At 36.0% G+C, this 15,897-nt stretch overlaps 1 protein-coding gene across 1 annotated transcript in view; it reads left to right on the top strand.

The window, feature by feature from the left end:
• Positions 1-15,897, top strand: part of MGAT4C (MGAT4 family member C) — a 641,457-nt gene that overhangs the window by 308,180 nt on the left and 317,380 nt on the right. Inside the window, exon 3 of the mRNA XM_045588310.1 lies at positions 13,389-13,449. The gene's annotated coding sequence lies outside the window, so the exon portion shown is untranslated. The remainder of the gene's footprint in view (positions 1-13,388; positions 13,450-15,897) is intronic.

The raw sequence follows: 15,897 nt of genomic DNA, 5'->3' as shown, positions 1-15,897 counted from the left end.
TTAGTTTTGTTTGAGATTAATTGCTTTTTTCCCCTTTAAATAAGAAGTAGAAGACATATTATAGGATTAGGTACTCCAGGGTGTGTTTTATTGATCCACTAATACATGATTTGGGTGGTTAAAACACTTAGTCTTTAGGTTTGTAGTTCATAATGTACCTTAGGCATGAATAAATGGAATAATAAAATGTACCCTGGAGTGTCTTTGATGTCATATTAAAAATAATAAAATACATGAATAGGTATATTCTGAATTCAAATAAAGAAAAGGTTAGCTATGCAAACATTAAGTACTTTGAATTCAATTAAATTGACACTTTGTAAAAGTATAATGATATGTTCTATACATAAAACTTTATTCTGCTCTGTATATTTTGTTAATTCCAAAAAAAATCATTAAATTACTTTAAAAATCCTTAATTAGCTTTGAAGGGCTAAAATGCAAATGTTGAATACTAAAATACAGAAGTATTCTTAACATCTACTTTTCAAAGGAATGTTTCTATCATGATTTATTATATTATTTATCTTCTAGGTCTTGTTCTCAACTCTGGGGTAATTTATTATTATTTAATTCACTTTACAATGTGTAGCATACTTTCAACATGACAAGGACAGTGCCAGTAACTGTGCCAAGTATGAGGATTCCAAGATTAATAAAAATACATTTCCCACATTTAATTATTAAGTCTAGAAAAGAAAACAACATATAAGCAATGTCATATAAGGGGAAAAGCAATATAATTCAGATTCCTCTCTGTTTCTGCCTTGGAGACAGAGAGGGGCTGTACAAACAAAGACACATTTTAAAGAAAATAAAAGAGTTTGTGAATCAGGAAAAAGGCAGCAGGAAAGCTGATGAGGTGATCACTTCTCATAGTGAGGGTGTTCTATGACATGCTGAGCGGTGGACTTCTCCCTGAAGGCACTAGGAGACTACCAAATGCCTTTGTTGTTGTTTTATTATTTTTTTAAGCAAGAGGATCATAAGAGCAAATTTATCTTTTGGAAAGATCCCTCTAGCAGCAGTATGGAAGATTGATTGTCCTCGAGTGAGGTAATTACCAAAGTTTAAGTGAGAGTTGGTGAGAGACTAGAGACACTGGGAAGGAAATGAAGAGCAGAATTTAAGGGGAAATGGCTGAGTTAAAGCTTTCCCCCTTCACAAGGCACACTTGAGGACAGCAATTCTTAGTCACTGAAAAGATGGAGGGTGTTTGGCGGAAGGGCAGGAAGAAAAGGAAGAGGACTTTTGGAATATTTAGTTTTCTAGCTGGAGCAATAACTAATACTAGCTCAAGGTCAATAAGCACCTCTTGTGACTTTATTAATCTTGCAAGTCCCAGTGTAAACTTTATTTCCAACTGTAAATATTTCTTAAATCATATATGTATGGACTTAGAGAAGATAGTGAACTTAGAGAAGGCAGAAATGTTGTCTTATTTGTCACAGATATTTCTGAGGCTGAACACAATGTGAGACATAATACCTAGTCAATACTACTGAAGTAAAATGTACCTGGGGAATTGTGCATGCATATTGACTCAGAAAACTTCGGAAAATGAACAGACAAAAAAAAAAGTCAAGCAGAAAGACAAGAACTTAGAAGCAATAGAGCTACTTAACTGAAGGATGAGTATCCTTCAGAGACATTTTCCTCAGTATTCTATACTGTTCCTCTATTGTAAGATTTCCCTGCCACTCTTGTCTGAGTGAAATGTGCTGTCTTTTGCTCACATAATGTATCTTTAGTCTAATATCTAGTTTACTAACTATATGATTAACCCCTCATTTTTATAAATTAAATTAGTTATTATTTAAAGTATTGCATATGTCTCATCCTCCCCTCCCCCCATTGGCCTCTCTCAGGCTGCTCCCACCTCCTAGCACATAGTCTCACCCCCTTACTATCTGTATCTATTGGTTATGCTTATATGCATGCAAACAAGTCTTTTGGTTGATCTCTTACCACTCACCGCCGTGCCTTCCCTCTAAGGTTGGACAGTCTATACTAGGGGTGTAGAACTCAATCAGAGAAGGGGCCAAAATCTAAAATCCAGCCTAAATCGCGGGCCGAATGGTTTACTGAACAGTCATAAACTGTCATTGTGATGGAAACTCAGCAGAGTGCAGTGATGACAGCACGGTGCAGGCCACATTGCAAGGCCTGGCGGGACGGATTTGGCCCGCGGGCCTTGTGTTTGACACATGTGGTCTATACTATGCTTCTATGTCTCTGGATCTATTTTAATACACCAGTTTATATTGTTCATTATATTTGACAAATATTTATCTTTCTCTGACAGGCTTATTCACTAAGCAGAATGCTTTCCAGGTCCATCTATGTTGTTGCAAATAGCAAGAGTTCCTTCTTTTTTAAAGCAGTGTAGTATTCCATTGCGTAGATGCACCACTCTTTCTTAATCTACTCATCTGCCGATGGGCACTTAGGTTGTTTTCAAATCTTAGCTATTGTAAATTGTGCTGCTATGAACATAAGGGTGCATATATCCTTTCTGATTGGTGTTTCTTGTTTCTTGGGATATAGTCCTAGAAGTGGGATTACTGGGTCAAATGGAAGTTCCATTTTAACTTTTTGAGGATACTTCATACTGTCTTCCACAGTGACTTCACAGTCTGAATACCCACCAGCAGTATATGAGGGTTTCCTTTCCTCCACATCCTTGCCAGCACTTGTCTTTTGTTGATTTGTTGATGATAGCCATTCTGACAGGTGTGAGATGGTATTTCATTATCATTTTTGTTTGCATCTCTTGGATGATTAGTGACTTTCAGCATATTTTCATATATCTCTTGGCCATCTGTATGTTCTTTTTGGAGAAGTGTCTATTTAGGTCCTTTGCCCAATTTTTTATTGGGTTGTTTATCTTCCTTTTGTTAAGTTGTATGACTTCCTTATACATTTTCAATATTAAACCCTTCTCAGAGATAAGTCTTGTTGTTTTATTTTCTACCTAAAACATAAATAATACCTTGGCCCAGTGTATCCATGCTGTGTTTGCTACCACCTATTATAAATTGTCAAAACAAACAGAGCTTGTAGTCAAGTAACCCTTATTTTCCTTAATGATGGCCCAAAGCCTAGTAATGTTGACAAGTTGGGTATGCCAAAAAGTAGCCAGAGTGGTTTCTTTAAGTGAAAAGGTGAGTACAGTACAAGGTATCTTGAGAGACTACATTTTATTACAGTATCTATGATAATAAAAGCTTAACATGCTAATTAGACTGGTTGTCCTTTTGAACAATCTTCTGGATGAAGCTGGGACTGCAAGGGAAGCCCAGGTCCCGGGTGCCAGAGGAAAGGAAGGCCTATTCTTGCATCATTGGGCCACTATTATTATTATAATTGTTCTATTTCATTATTAGTTATGGTTTTTAATTTCATTGTGCTTAACTTGTACATTAAATTATCATGGGTGTATATGAACAGGAAAAATATGTAAAGAATATTTTAAAATAGTAGAGGTTGGTACTATGTGCAGTTTCAGCCATCAACTAGGGTCTTATAATGTATATCCTGTGGATAAAGTGGGGACTACCATAAACCATAAATCTGATAAGGGATGAATATAAAAATATGTAAAGAACTCATATACTCAATAGCAATAAACAAATGACCCAAGTTAAAACAAGCAAAGGACCTTAATTTTAATTTTTCCAAAGAAGATATACTAACATCCAACAGATATATGAAAAGATGTTTACCATCCCTAATCTTTAGGGAAATACAAATTAAATCACAGTGAGATATAACATCACATTTGTTAGGATGACTGTTATAAAAATATTGAAAGATAAAAACTGTTGGCAAGAAATTAGAAATAAAGCTACCATATGATCCAGAAATTCTACTTCTGGGTATACATCCAAAAAACACAAAATCATTATTTTGAAAAGATACCTGTACTCCCATATTTATTGCAGCATTACTCAAAGTGTCCAATATATGCAAACAAGGTATGTGTCCATCGAGGAATGGATAGCTAAAGGAAATACGATATGATATATACATACACATATAATATAATGAGAAATGTTATACAAGCAAATATTATTTAGCCAAATAAAAAAAAAGAGGAGGATCTGTCACTTGTGACAATGTAGATAAACCTGGAGGACATTTTGCTGAGTTAAATAGGCTATACACAGAAAGACAAATAGGGCATGATCTCACTTATATGGGAAACCTAAAAAAAAACCATCATTGAAAGTAGAAAATAAAATGGTGGTTGCCAGGTGGGTGGAGGAAATAGTGAGAAAGTAAGAAAATGGTATAGGTTTTCTGTTATAGAGCATAAGTTCTAGAGAGCTAGTGTATGGAATGGTGGGCACAGGTAATAAATGCTGTATTATACATCTAAAATTTGCTAAGAGAGCAGATCTTAACTGTCTCACCACAAAAATATAATGTAATTATGTGAATGTGCTAAATAATTTAATTGTGATAATCAGTTCACAATGTATATATCAAAACATAACATAGTAGGAATTAAATATATAGTTTATATTTAACAACTAGAGGCCTGGTGCACAAAATTCATGCACTGGGGAGGGTGTCCCTCAGCCTAGCCTGTACCTTCTTCATTCTTGGACCACTGGTCACTAACTGCTCACCTGCCTGTCTGATTTCCCCCTAACTGCTCCTCTGCCGGCCTTATTGCCCCCAACTATTCTCCCCTGCTGGCCTGATCACCCCATAGATATGACCTTTCACAGAAAATTTTACTAGTCCTGCTTTACAATAAGGGATTGACAATTGAATCATTGGGACCAGGCACCAAGATTTCCTTTCTTTGAAAAGTGGAGGGAATAATTATCTTGTCTTTATGTTGTCCAGAAATTACAAGGAGATAATGACTTAAAAAAGTATGAAAGCACCATATAAAGACAACTGTCTTTTTCATGTACTGAAAAGACAAGACATTAAAGTGATAAAATGAAAAACTATTTTTTATTCTCCCCCTTCCTTCCTTTACAAATTTATTTAAACTTTGAAATTTATAAAAATTTCACTCCAATTTTCACTTCTTTGCATTCAATATTATTTTGTATCGGCTTCAGATTTTATATTAGTTACAGAATAGTGGTTAAACAATCATATACTTTACAAAGTATTCCCCAATATTTGCAGTACCCACCTAGCATCATACCATCATTACAACACATTGACTATATTCCCTATGTAAGTGACAATGGGTTTATAGGTTCCTTCTAGTCTTTCTTTTGTGTTGTTCGCCTTTCCACTTCTTTCTCACTTCTTTCCTCATTTTCCTTATATAAGTATCTCAATTGGCCAATCAAAGCTCAGTGAAGGCACTGGGACACCCTTCATCCATTTTACAGACCAGGACACTGAGGCCAATTCCAGTTGGCCTATGGGACTTGACTCAGTGCACAGGGAGCCCTCAGAGCCATGCTCTCTGCCCTTCCTAAGGGGCAGCCACCGGGCAAACAGAACAAACCTTCCTGTCAGGCTTCCGAGCCTCTTTCTCAAGCACCTCTTCATCGCAGATGCTCCACGTTCTTTCCTCTCCCGCTCCCCTGCCCCCATTCTTTACTGCCCACCCACTTCTCCGGAGCAGGTGGAAGGCTTTGTACTCACTGCCAAGGCATGCTCTGCTGTGGGGCAGGGCGGCATGAGCTCGCTTTGGGGTCAAGGTGGGAGCAGGAGTTGCTGCCTCTGAAGTGTGAAGGCCGCCTGGGGGCAAGGCCAGTTAGCACTGGGAGCTTCTCTGAATCAAGTCAGTCAGTCCAGTACCCTGAAGTGCAACACCCCTCCACTGAGGTGGCACCACCCCTCAACCCCTGCCTCAGAGCTTTGGGTCTTTGCCCCTCCCCTCGGGCTTTCTTCCATGCCTTTGATGTTCCCAGGGCCCAGAGGCATCTCCCTGGCAGTGATGTTCCCTGAGCCCCAAGGGAGTGCCTACGTGGCTGGCAGCAACTTCCCAGTGCATTGTTGTTTCAGGGGCCTCACCCAAGAGGCTAGGCTAGCTGGAGATGCCTCCCCGGGGCCCCAAGGGAGTGGCTAGGCCTGCCAGCCATGCCTCCCCAGGACTGTGATGTTCGCAGAGCCCATGAGAGTGATTAATCAGGTCCAGCTGCTCCTCCCTGAGGCTGTGATGTTCCCAGGGCCCCGCAGGCATGGCTAGGCAGGCTGCTGCCCCTCCCAGAGCCTGTGATGAACCCAGACCTTTCAGGTGGTATCTGGTGCTGCCCACTCCCCATCCCCATCCCCAGCCTGATGGACTGGTATCTTATGGGCAGTGCCTGGCACCGGCCTTCCTCACCCAGATGGACTGGAACCCCCAGGAGTTGGCCATGGTGATTCCCACCCCACTGTATGCAAATTAACCTCCATCTTTGTTGGATTAATTTGCATACTCACTCTGATTGGCTGTGGGCATAGTGAAGGTATGGTCAATTTACATGTTTCTCTATTATTAGGCAAGATGATACCTCAATAAAGCTGTCGGGGAGTGGGGGGAGCTATGTGAACATATTCAACAGAAAAAATGAACCTAAGGTTATGCTGCTTAAGTATTGGAATATTTCTTCAATGATTTTTATCAGCATTCTCCTGAGGACTTTTTATAGAACATTTGCTAGCTAAAAAAAATGTATGCAGCCCTGGCTAGTATGATTCAGTGGCTGGAGCACCTTCCTGTTCACTGAAGGGTCTCAGATTCAATTCCTGGTCTGGGCCTGTACCCATGCTCCAGTTTTATCCCTGATCAGGTGCAGGCACGAGGTAACTGATATTTCTCTCTCCCTCTCTCTCTCCCTTCCTCTTTCTCTAGATTCTAGACAACATACAATAGATAAACGTGGAGAACATTTTACTGAGTGAGAATTAATGAGTCTAGAATCAATGAATAGCATGTCCTGGTGTTAGGATTTTTTATAAAGTGTATTCATTGTAAATAGTTGTCCCAAATAGTCACAAACTAAAATAGAAGCAAACTGTTATTTGATATCCAATGATGTCACATAATTAATCCCTAGGACAGCAGTCTCTTCTTGGCAAATCTTATTTTTGATCCTAACAGATGTCATCCTGCTATCCCTCCTTATAGAGATACCCACAAACTATATAGAGAGAACTGTGTACTGTTAGGTACTTAACACTTAAAAAGAAGTGACCTTCTGTGCTGGCCAGTTTTCTCAGTGGATAGAACACTGGCCTGCAGACTGAAGGGTCCCAGATTCCATTCCAATTGGGGCATACACACACCCTGTGGGCTGGATCCTCAGTGTGGGGCTGCAGCAGGCAGCCAATCAATAATTCCCTCTCCCTCTCCCTTTCAGAAATCAATAAAAATATATTTAACAACAACAAAAAAGGAAGTGACCTTTTTCTCAAAGTGTTTTCTACTTACATGACAGATACTTGAGGATGTGAAAGAAAAAGTGCACCAGATGAAGTTAAACGTACATGGGTAACTTTATTCAAGGCTATTTCAAAGCGGGGAGACATTAAATTGAATTCTGTTGAAATACAAGGTGGAATATTTTTAAGAGTAAAATGAGTTTGTGTAAAAATACTAGTGGATATTAGGTAAGAGGTTGATTAATGTGATTAGGTAATCTGTGTTTGTTAGCAAGGCTTATTTTTTTAAAGTTAATTTTTTGTAATTTATGTATTTATATTTTAGAGATATTTAAATATATTAAATATATATAAAGCATAATTATTTGGACACTATCTGATACTTCTAAAGCATAAATCTTCAATAGTAGAGAAAGGTAATTTAATTATATTTAACTGTAGTTCTTAACCATATATGGCAAAAAATTTTAAAGTATAATTTTTCAATATCCCCCCCCCCCCACAAGTAAGCTTTCTCCTTGAAATACATAATAGCAATGCAATAAAGAAATAGTCTATTTTGTTCTTCAGGGCCTTGCCTAATCGATTGAAAACAAATTCTCTTTTGAGAGAAGAGTCCCTAAAATAAGTTTAAATGTAAGGACACAAATATCATTTCATTTTACATTACATTTAATGCTGATATGTTGGACAGAACATCTTTGTCTCAAGTTTATTAAGAATATCTGTATCCTGCTTAGGCAGTTGTTTCCTTGGCATTTCCATTCCATCTATTTGATTTTTATAAAGAGATTGCCTTTGAAATTCAAATATCAGGCTATCTTCTGGGAGAGACGGGATATAGGATAAACTTAAGAGTGCAATTCTCATTTCATTCTGGTAGATAATTCTGTTTCCAGCTTAGAATAAGGAATAGGAAATTTTAGCGAAGAGGCAGATTGACAAAAATAGGAAAGAAAAGAAAATGGTAGGGCTGCCAAACTTCTCCCAATTCAGGTCATCCCTATATGGATTCATTGTGTGGTATGAAAAGAACAGGCAAAGCCGCAAGCATTCACTCATCGTAAGCGCACAGACACATACAAAACACATTCACAAAGCAAGGAAAAACTGCCTTCCTGCTGCTGTGGCTTACCTTCAGTAGTTCGTAATACTAATAATTAGCTAAAGGAAGCTTCCTAAGAATTTGAATTGAAAAGAGGATAGCCAGGGATTGGACACAGATAAAATATTGAAGTCTCATTACGCTGCTGCTGGGGATATTGTTGAAATAGAGAGTAGTCTTGCAGCTACGTGTGCACATCTGGAATGCACTTGGTGTTTGTCTTTGTGTTGCCATTATATGTTTTACAGTTCTTGCTATTTTCAACCATGAGTCCAGTTTGAATCCTGAGCTCCTTTTATTTAGTATTTTGTGGCAGGAAGTTTAAAGGAAAGTATGTAATAGAAATTATTTTGCCAAGACTTGTTGCCTAATGTTTAGTGAAAATGAAGACACAGTTTTATGATGCAAAATGCTCAAAAAAGTTAAAATGGGTATTTTTCATAAAAGTAAAAATGTTCCTATTTCTCCCATTTTGCCTATTAATAGATTACTATATTGTTTAAGGTGGCAAAAGAATTATCTAAATAATCTAAATAGGCATGTTTCAACTTCAGTTTTGAAGGTTGTTTCCAATAACATGTAAGCTGTCGCTATAGCCCAGTGTCTATGAGAGCCTTTTAAAGAGCCTAGTACACCAGCATACGTGTCTTTTTGCCCTTCTTATTTTCTGCTTCCTGAAACTTAGAAAGGCTGTAACTAAAGTAACAACCCATATATTGTAATAAAAGGCTAATATGTAAATTGTCCCTGCAGTAGTTTGACTGACCGTGAGTTCAACCTCTCACTATGAAGTGTGCTGACCACCAGGGGGTAGCGCGGAATGAACAAATGCCCTGGCCAGCAGCTGGCAACAGGGGAAGGAAGGCCCAGCTGGTAGCCCACAGCTAGAAGGCTTTGATCAGCCTTGATTGCCAGTCAGGTCTAGGGACCCTAGGATGGATGAATTTCATGCACCAGGCCTCTAGTATTCCATGAACTGTCAAGGTGGAAGCCATGGACTAAGCATGGAAAATTAAAAAAGATCTTGGGTCTTTGATGACTACAAAGCTACCAAAAAAGCCCTGGATTTATATATCAATCTCACATGAGTCGTTGTATCAATCTATATCTATGTATCTCTCTATCCACATACTTATTTATTTATTTATCTATCATCCATCTATTCACTTCATTTTACTTATTATTATTTTGTGTTATTTACATTTGAACCTCATTTAACTTTTGGAAACAGTCATGATGATAAGAATAACATAAAACATAGCACACTGTCTTTGTAACAACCTTTCTTTAGTAATTTTGATACAAATTTTTTAAATGCCTGTCCCTATGAATTAACTACTCCCAGTGCATGGTGTCCTGCCAAGTCACACAACATTTATTCATCAAATAATTACCGAGTCTGACATTGTTTTACATGCTGAGAATAATAGCAGAGGAATATGATAAAATAAATATTAGCTCTTTCTCTTATGATTACTGTCATATTATATATACTGGAGATGACAGCCATACAACTGATTTTCTTGATTCAACAAAACTCCTCTTATAAAACATATTAATTTTAGTGCCCACAGGATATCTACTATATTGTATATTATTTAAACAAGAATGCTTTAATACATGGAAATCTAGGCTATTAAAAATTACAATCATGAAACGGTAAACAGGGTTTCTTTCCCTCTTATTAGGCCATGCTGTATAAACCCATTGCATCTACACACATTGACTGCAGATATTTACTCAATTTTAGCTACCACTACCTGTTCTCTGGCTTAGATTATAGATTCAACTCTTAACTTTCAAAATCTCCTAATTTTATTCAGCATGCTATTTCAAAATGTGAACTTGGTAATATTTTTTCATTTTAAAAATGCTTCAAAAGTTTCTCTTTTCATCAAACTCTTCATCATGACTCTCATGACCTAGAGTATAGAGTATGTACATCATCATCAAAAATTGCTTTCTATTTCCTCTTCATCTTCCTCCTCTTCCTCTTCCTCTTCTTCTTTTTATTCCTCCTCCTCCTCTTCCTCTTCTTCTTCTTCCTCCTCCTCCTCCTGGATCTCCTCATTCTCCCCCTCCTTCTCCTCCTTCTCCACCTTCTTCTCCTCCTCTTCCTCTTCCTCTTCTTCCTTCTTCTTCTTCTCCTTCAATTATTTTTTATATTCCAAGATTTATGATGAATATTATATGTGGAATTTCCTCTCCATTATCACCAAACCTCATTAGGTTATTTTCATTTACCCATGTATGCAATTGGGAGGTTAAGAGGGGTTAGACTACTTGATAATATCATACAATTGTAAGATATAGGGTTAGATTTTAAAGCCTGATAGTGTGATTACCAGAGCTCTTGGCATTGAATCTTGTTATATTGCCTCCATTAAAAAAGTGATTAAAGGCAAAAGGAATAACTACATGACTGAATAAGCACCTTTTATTATCTTGCTCCTGTTACATTTCACTCTATTTTTTTTTGGTCACTCACATACATCACGGTATAGAATCCAACCATTGTTGTCTGACTTTTCTTTGCACTGGAATGCTGATTTTACCTTTAGACTTTCACAAATGCCAGACCATCTTCCTGGAGCATTCTCACTGTTCAAATTTACCTGCATGATATATTATGATCTATTAAGTGACAGATTCAATGACACTTAATCTACTACTAAAGATCCAATGCACGAAATTCATGCAAGAGTAGGCCTTCCTTCCCCCAGCTGCCAGCATCGGCTTCCCTCTGGCACCTGGGTCCCAGGCTTCACTCTGGCTGCCAGAAGGCACCATGGACATGTGCTTTCCTCACAGCCCCAGCTTCATCCCAAAGGATGGAAGGCCATCTGGTCTAATTAGTATGTTATGCTTTTATTATTATAGATATTTTTCATCATCTAGTCTACTTTTATTAAGTGTGCCATTCTGTTCTTGCAATCAGGGCATTGATCACATTCTATTTTAAATGTTGATTTACAGGTCTTAGTATCCCACTAGATTGCAAGTACTCTACAGGCAACTACAGTGAAAGCCACTACCTTCTCTACCAGTGAATTACTAGTGTTCTGACACTTGATAGACACTTGAGAATATGAAAGAAAAAGTGCACCAGATGGAGTTACACAGACACGGGAAATTTTATTCAAGGCTTTTGCAAAAGGGGAGATATATAATATTTTATTTAATTCTGCTGAAATACAAGGTGGAAAATTTTTAAGAAAAAGAGGAGTTTATGTAAAAATAGTAGCAAAGCCTGCCCACAAAATTCAAATACTAGAGGATATTAGGAGAGCTATTGATTAATATGGTTAGGTCATCTGTTTGTTAATAATGCTTATTGTTTTTGTGTGATTTTTTTATTGGAGCAACATTGGTTAGTAAAATTAAATAGGTATCAGGGATATAACTTTATAATACATAATATATATTTTGTATTATGTGTTCACCGCCCCACATCAAGTTTCTTTCCATCATTGTTTATTACCCCTTTATCCTCTCTTATCCTACCCCCCGACCCCCATTTCTCTTTGCCTCTGATAGTCACCTTAATGTTATCTATGAGGTGTTTTTAATCCCTTCACCATTTTTACTCTGCCCTCTTCCTCCCATCCCTCTGACAGCTGTTAATCTGTTCTCTGCATTTAAGAGTAATATTGTTTATTGTTAACATAGAGAGGGGAATCTAGAGGCACCATCTTTCTTGATTATACTTCAAAGGAATCACTCCCAGATTCTGGAGAAAGACATTCTTGGTTGTAAAACTGGCACGCAGTTTGGAGAAGATTTACATCTTAAAGAGAAAGAAAAAATATATAGTTTCAAGTTTAAAGTAAATGCTTAAAAAAAAAAAAAAAAAAAAAAAAAGAGGCCAGGAAGTAAAGTCCAGAAGAAATCTGTCTTAAGTTTGTTTAATCAAGCTGAAGGGACTTTAAGGCCATCCTAGTCAAGATCTATTTGTTGAATCAGTGAATAACTAATAAGAAAATTTGAACACTTTATTGTACAGTAAACAAATCATGACATATAGTGATTAAGTATTATTCCATGACTCTATATTTATATGGTTTATATAAAGTGTTGAATACACATATGATATTTGACATTTTAAATTTTAAAACTAATTGTTCTGATTGTATGTTGTAGTTTGTAATGCCTAGAAAATAAATTAGCCTTAATATTGTGATACACAAGTAAAGGTAAATATTTTATTGAACATTTTAATTCTTTATTTACTAAAACTTCAAAGAAATTACTGATGATGTTAAAGTGCATTGTATCTTAATAAACAAAAAATATATACAGCAGAAATAACAATTTTAATACCTGCTAACTGAAGTTCTTGCACATTTTAAAAGATGTTTAATAATTCTTAAATGATTGTGGCTGTAAAGGACATCTAGCCAATCTAATTACTAATTACTAATAAATTTGTGCAATTTCAAAGAAGTTAAATTTAGTAGCTATATTTATATTCCCCAAATTATCATTGAAGATAGTATTGGTAATATTTTCAAAGTAGTTTGTTTACATTTATTTACACATTTAGAATACTATGAATAACCTCATATATAGCACAGCAGTTAATGTAGCTAAATCTATCATATTGTACATTCTCAAAATTGTTTTTTCTTTTCCTTCCCAGCATCACCCTTACCTCTTCCAATTCTAGATGTCCAACAGTTAACTCATGTTTATGGAAGCTAATCCCAAACCTACATTTCATTAACTGACCATAGTCATAGTTGAGTTTTTTCAGTAATTAGTTGATTGAGCAGGAATTTTGCAAGCATATGGGAATAGGAGAAGGACCAAATTCACAAATCAGTACTCTTTATGCATTTTTTTTTTGTCTCCTTGACTAACTGGGAGTTTTTTTGCATGCATTCTTAGAGACAATGTCAAGAAAAACTAAGATTCTTGTCATTTTGGTTTAAAACAGAATCACCAAGAAAGCACAGACCTGATTTTGGAGGAGAGAGACTATTAACTGACCCTAAAACGTGAGTCCTGTTCTTTTGTGCTATTGAATTCTATTGTAACTGACCTAGAGGTATGCCTTGCCCTCTATTAAGGTATATAATGAAAGCCTTGGTGAAGTGTAATTGTACACTATAAGAAATGCAGAAAGTGAGAACTGATATGTCTGTTTTGTCCAGTTTAAAATGATTCTAGTAATTTATAGAAACTTAATGTTGAAGAAGATAATATATACATTTGTGCTATTCATTGATAGTTCAAAAACATATAATTGTATATAGTTTTGGTATTCTAATGTATTTATGATTGACAGTATACATAAATAAGATCCCTTACAAGTAAACATTTCCCTGTTATCTTGTACATAATTCATGGTTAATCTTATTTATAACCAATATTCCATATATTTAGTGTTTCAATTTTTTCATTGTTTGTTTTTTTCAAGTGGGATGAGGTGTCTATTAAGGATAAAAGCTTAGTGCACCTTAATTCCTTGGTCTGTCACAGATCTGCTTTTCAGTTACTTACTAATTGTTGGCACTCTTCTCCCTGTTTGGCCTCTGCTAAATTATCTTCCATAACCTGCTGTTTTGTTCTTGAACTTTGCCATGGCTGCAGCCCTGGTGTATCACAACTGTCAATTTTAAAAGTAAGAGATCAAGAGGCGTGGAGCTTATGAAAGTTAGAGAAGACATAAGGCTTGGTATGAACTGATGAATTTTCCACTGACAGATAATTTGTACTTTATCCTATTTCCTGTCACAATGCCTGAAATAATAAGGGTTTTCTTTCCCCCCAATGATGGATGGTGGGGGTTGTTTCCTGTGTGAGAATCTGCCAAGGCAACATGCCATGTGGCTTTATCTTTGAAAGCGAGGGTGAAACAAGCATGCCTGGCTGCAGATAAGCGACTTAGAAGGAATTCTATTCAGATGTACCTGTCAGGAGTCTATCTGGAGGTTTTGTGATTCATACCTACTGTTCTGTGTGCAGTGAAGCATTAAATGGTTTTCCTCTGGGAGAAGGTCATATTCAGGGATCCCCAGATCTATGCTGTGGGATGGCATCTTCTTGAGTCATATAGCCTCCTGCTACTAAATTTATATTAAAAGAGTGGTAACGTGAACATGTGTTAGATGATCTCTGGGAACGTTTTAACAACAAAGGAAAAGACAAAAATGTAACTATTAATATATAAGTGTTTGTAACAAAAATTAATCAACCTTTCTGCTGTTAGCACAGTCATTTATTCTAATAATTAAATAGTCATAGGTATGTATTCCAATAATGGCCTAGCGCTTGATGAATCTTGATGAAGGCATTTTTGTAGCTTTTTAACTTATTAAAACAAAATATACTCACTTAGATGCTGAAAATATGCAGAGCTTATTTTTCTAAAGTAAAAGCTTTAGGATATAAAATTTTCCCATTTGTAATATAGTTTTCTGCTGTAGAAATTTCACTTTATTACTGTAAATAACATAAAAAAATGGAGTACCTTGGACAATGAGACATATTTGTTCAAATTTTAAAAGATCATTGAAAAGATGAGATGCTTATTTTTGTCTAAAAATGTGCGGAGAGGCTTTAGTATAGATCTTTAGATTCCTTTTTTTGGTTTTAGATATTTAGTAAATGCAAAAATACCTTCTTCATTAATTATATTCATGATGGGGTATATAAACTCTCACCTAATATCTTCCCTTGGTTTTTAAGTGTGCTCTATTTTGTGTTAAAATTAGCCAATATATGCAAAGAGGTAGTTAAATAAAAATAATCAGTGAAATATTTCTAAAGCTGTTTTAACATAAATGACAGCAGTCTTAACTCTGAATAAATTAGTAATAAAACTGATATGTTTCCCTAGCTGTTTTGGCTCAGTGGATAGAGCATCGGCCTGCTGACTGAAGGGTCCCAGGTTTGATTATTTTATTTTGTACATCAGTAAGTTCCCACCTTTCAGAATCCACCTAATTAGCTAAAATATCACTTCTTCAAAAAGGCTTTTCTAGCTGTCTAATCTAGCCATTATCTCCACAGATATTTTTTGCTTCATTGTATTTACCATAATTTTAAGCATTTTATCTACTTTTTTATATATATATATATATATATATATATATATGCATATATAGAGAGAGAATTAGTTACCTATTTATTTTGTGTCACTTCTACAAAGCTTAAGCATGACAAAGTGCCTGAAAAAAATGTGTCGAGTGAATGAAATCAGATCATGAAAACAAAGTAATTCCTTAACTGATCATAAGAAACATATTATATATTTAAATAATTAGTACCAAACATTACAAAATCACCAATTTATTTAATGAAATAATTACTAATACACATTGTATGTGTATATAGAGAAGTCATCAAGTTTCAAGCATCAGTAGTTTCTTCACACTGAAAATCTAATGAAATTTATTAGATATTTAACTCCATGAAACATATAACTAGTATTTCCTCAATAA

This window comes from Pipistrellus kuhlii, unplaced genomic scaffold (assembly GCF_014108245.1).
Source record: "Pipistrellus kuhlii isolate mPipKuh1 unplaced genomic scaffold, mPipKuh1.p scaffold_m20_p_3, whole genome shotgun sequence".
In the NCBI taxonomy this organism is placed as follows: domain Eukaryota; kingdom Metazoa; phylum Chordata; class Mammalia; order Chiroptera; family Vespertilionidae; genus Pipistrellus; species Pipistrellus kuhlii.
This window is presented reverse-complemented; position numbering and strand designations above follow the sequence as displayed.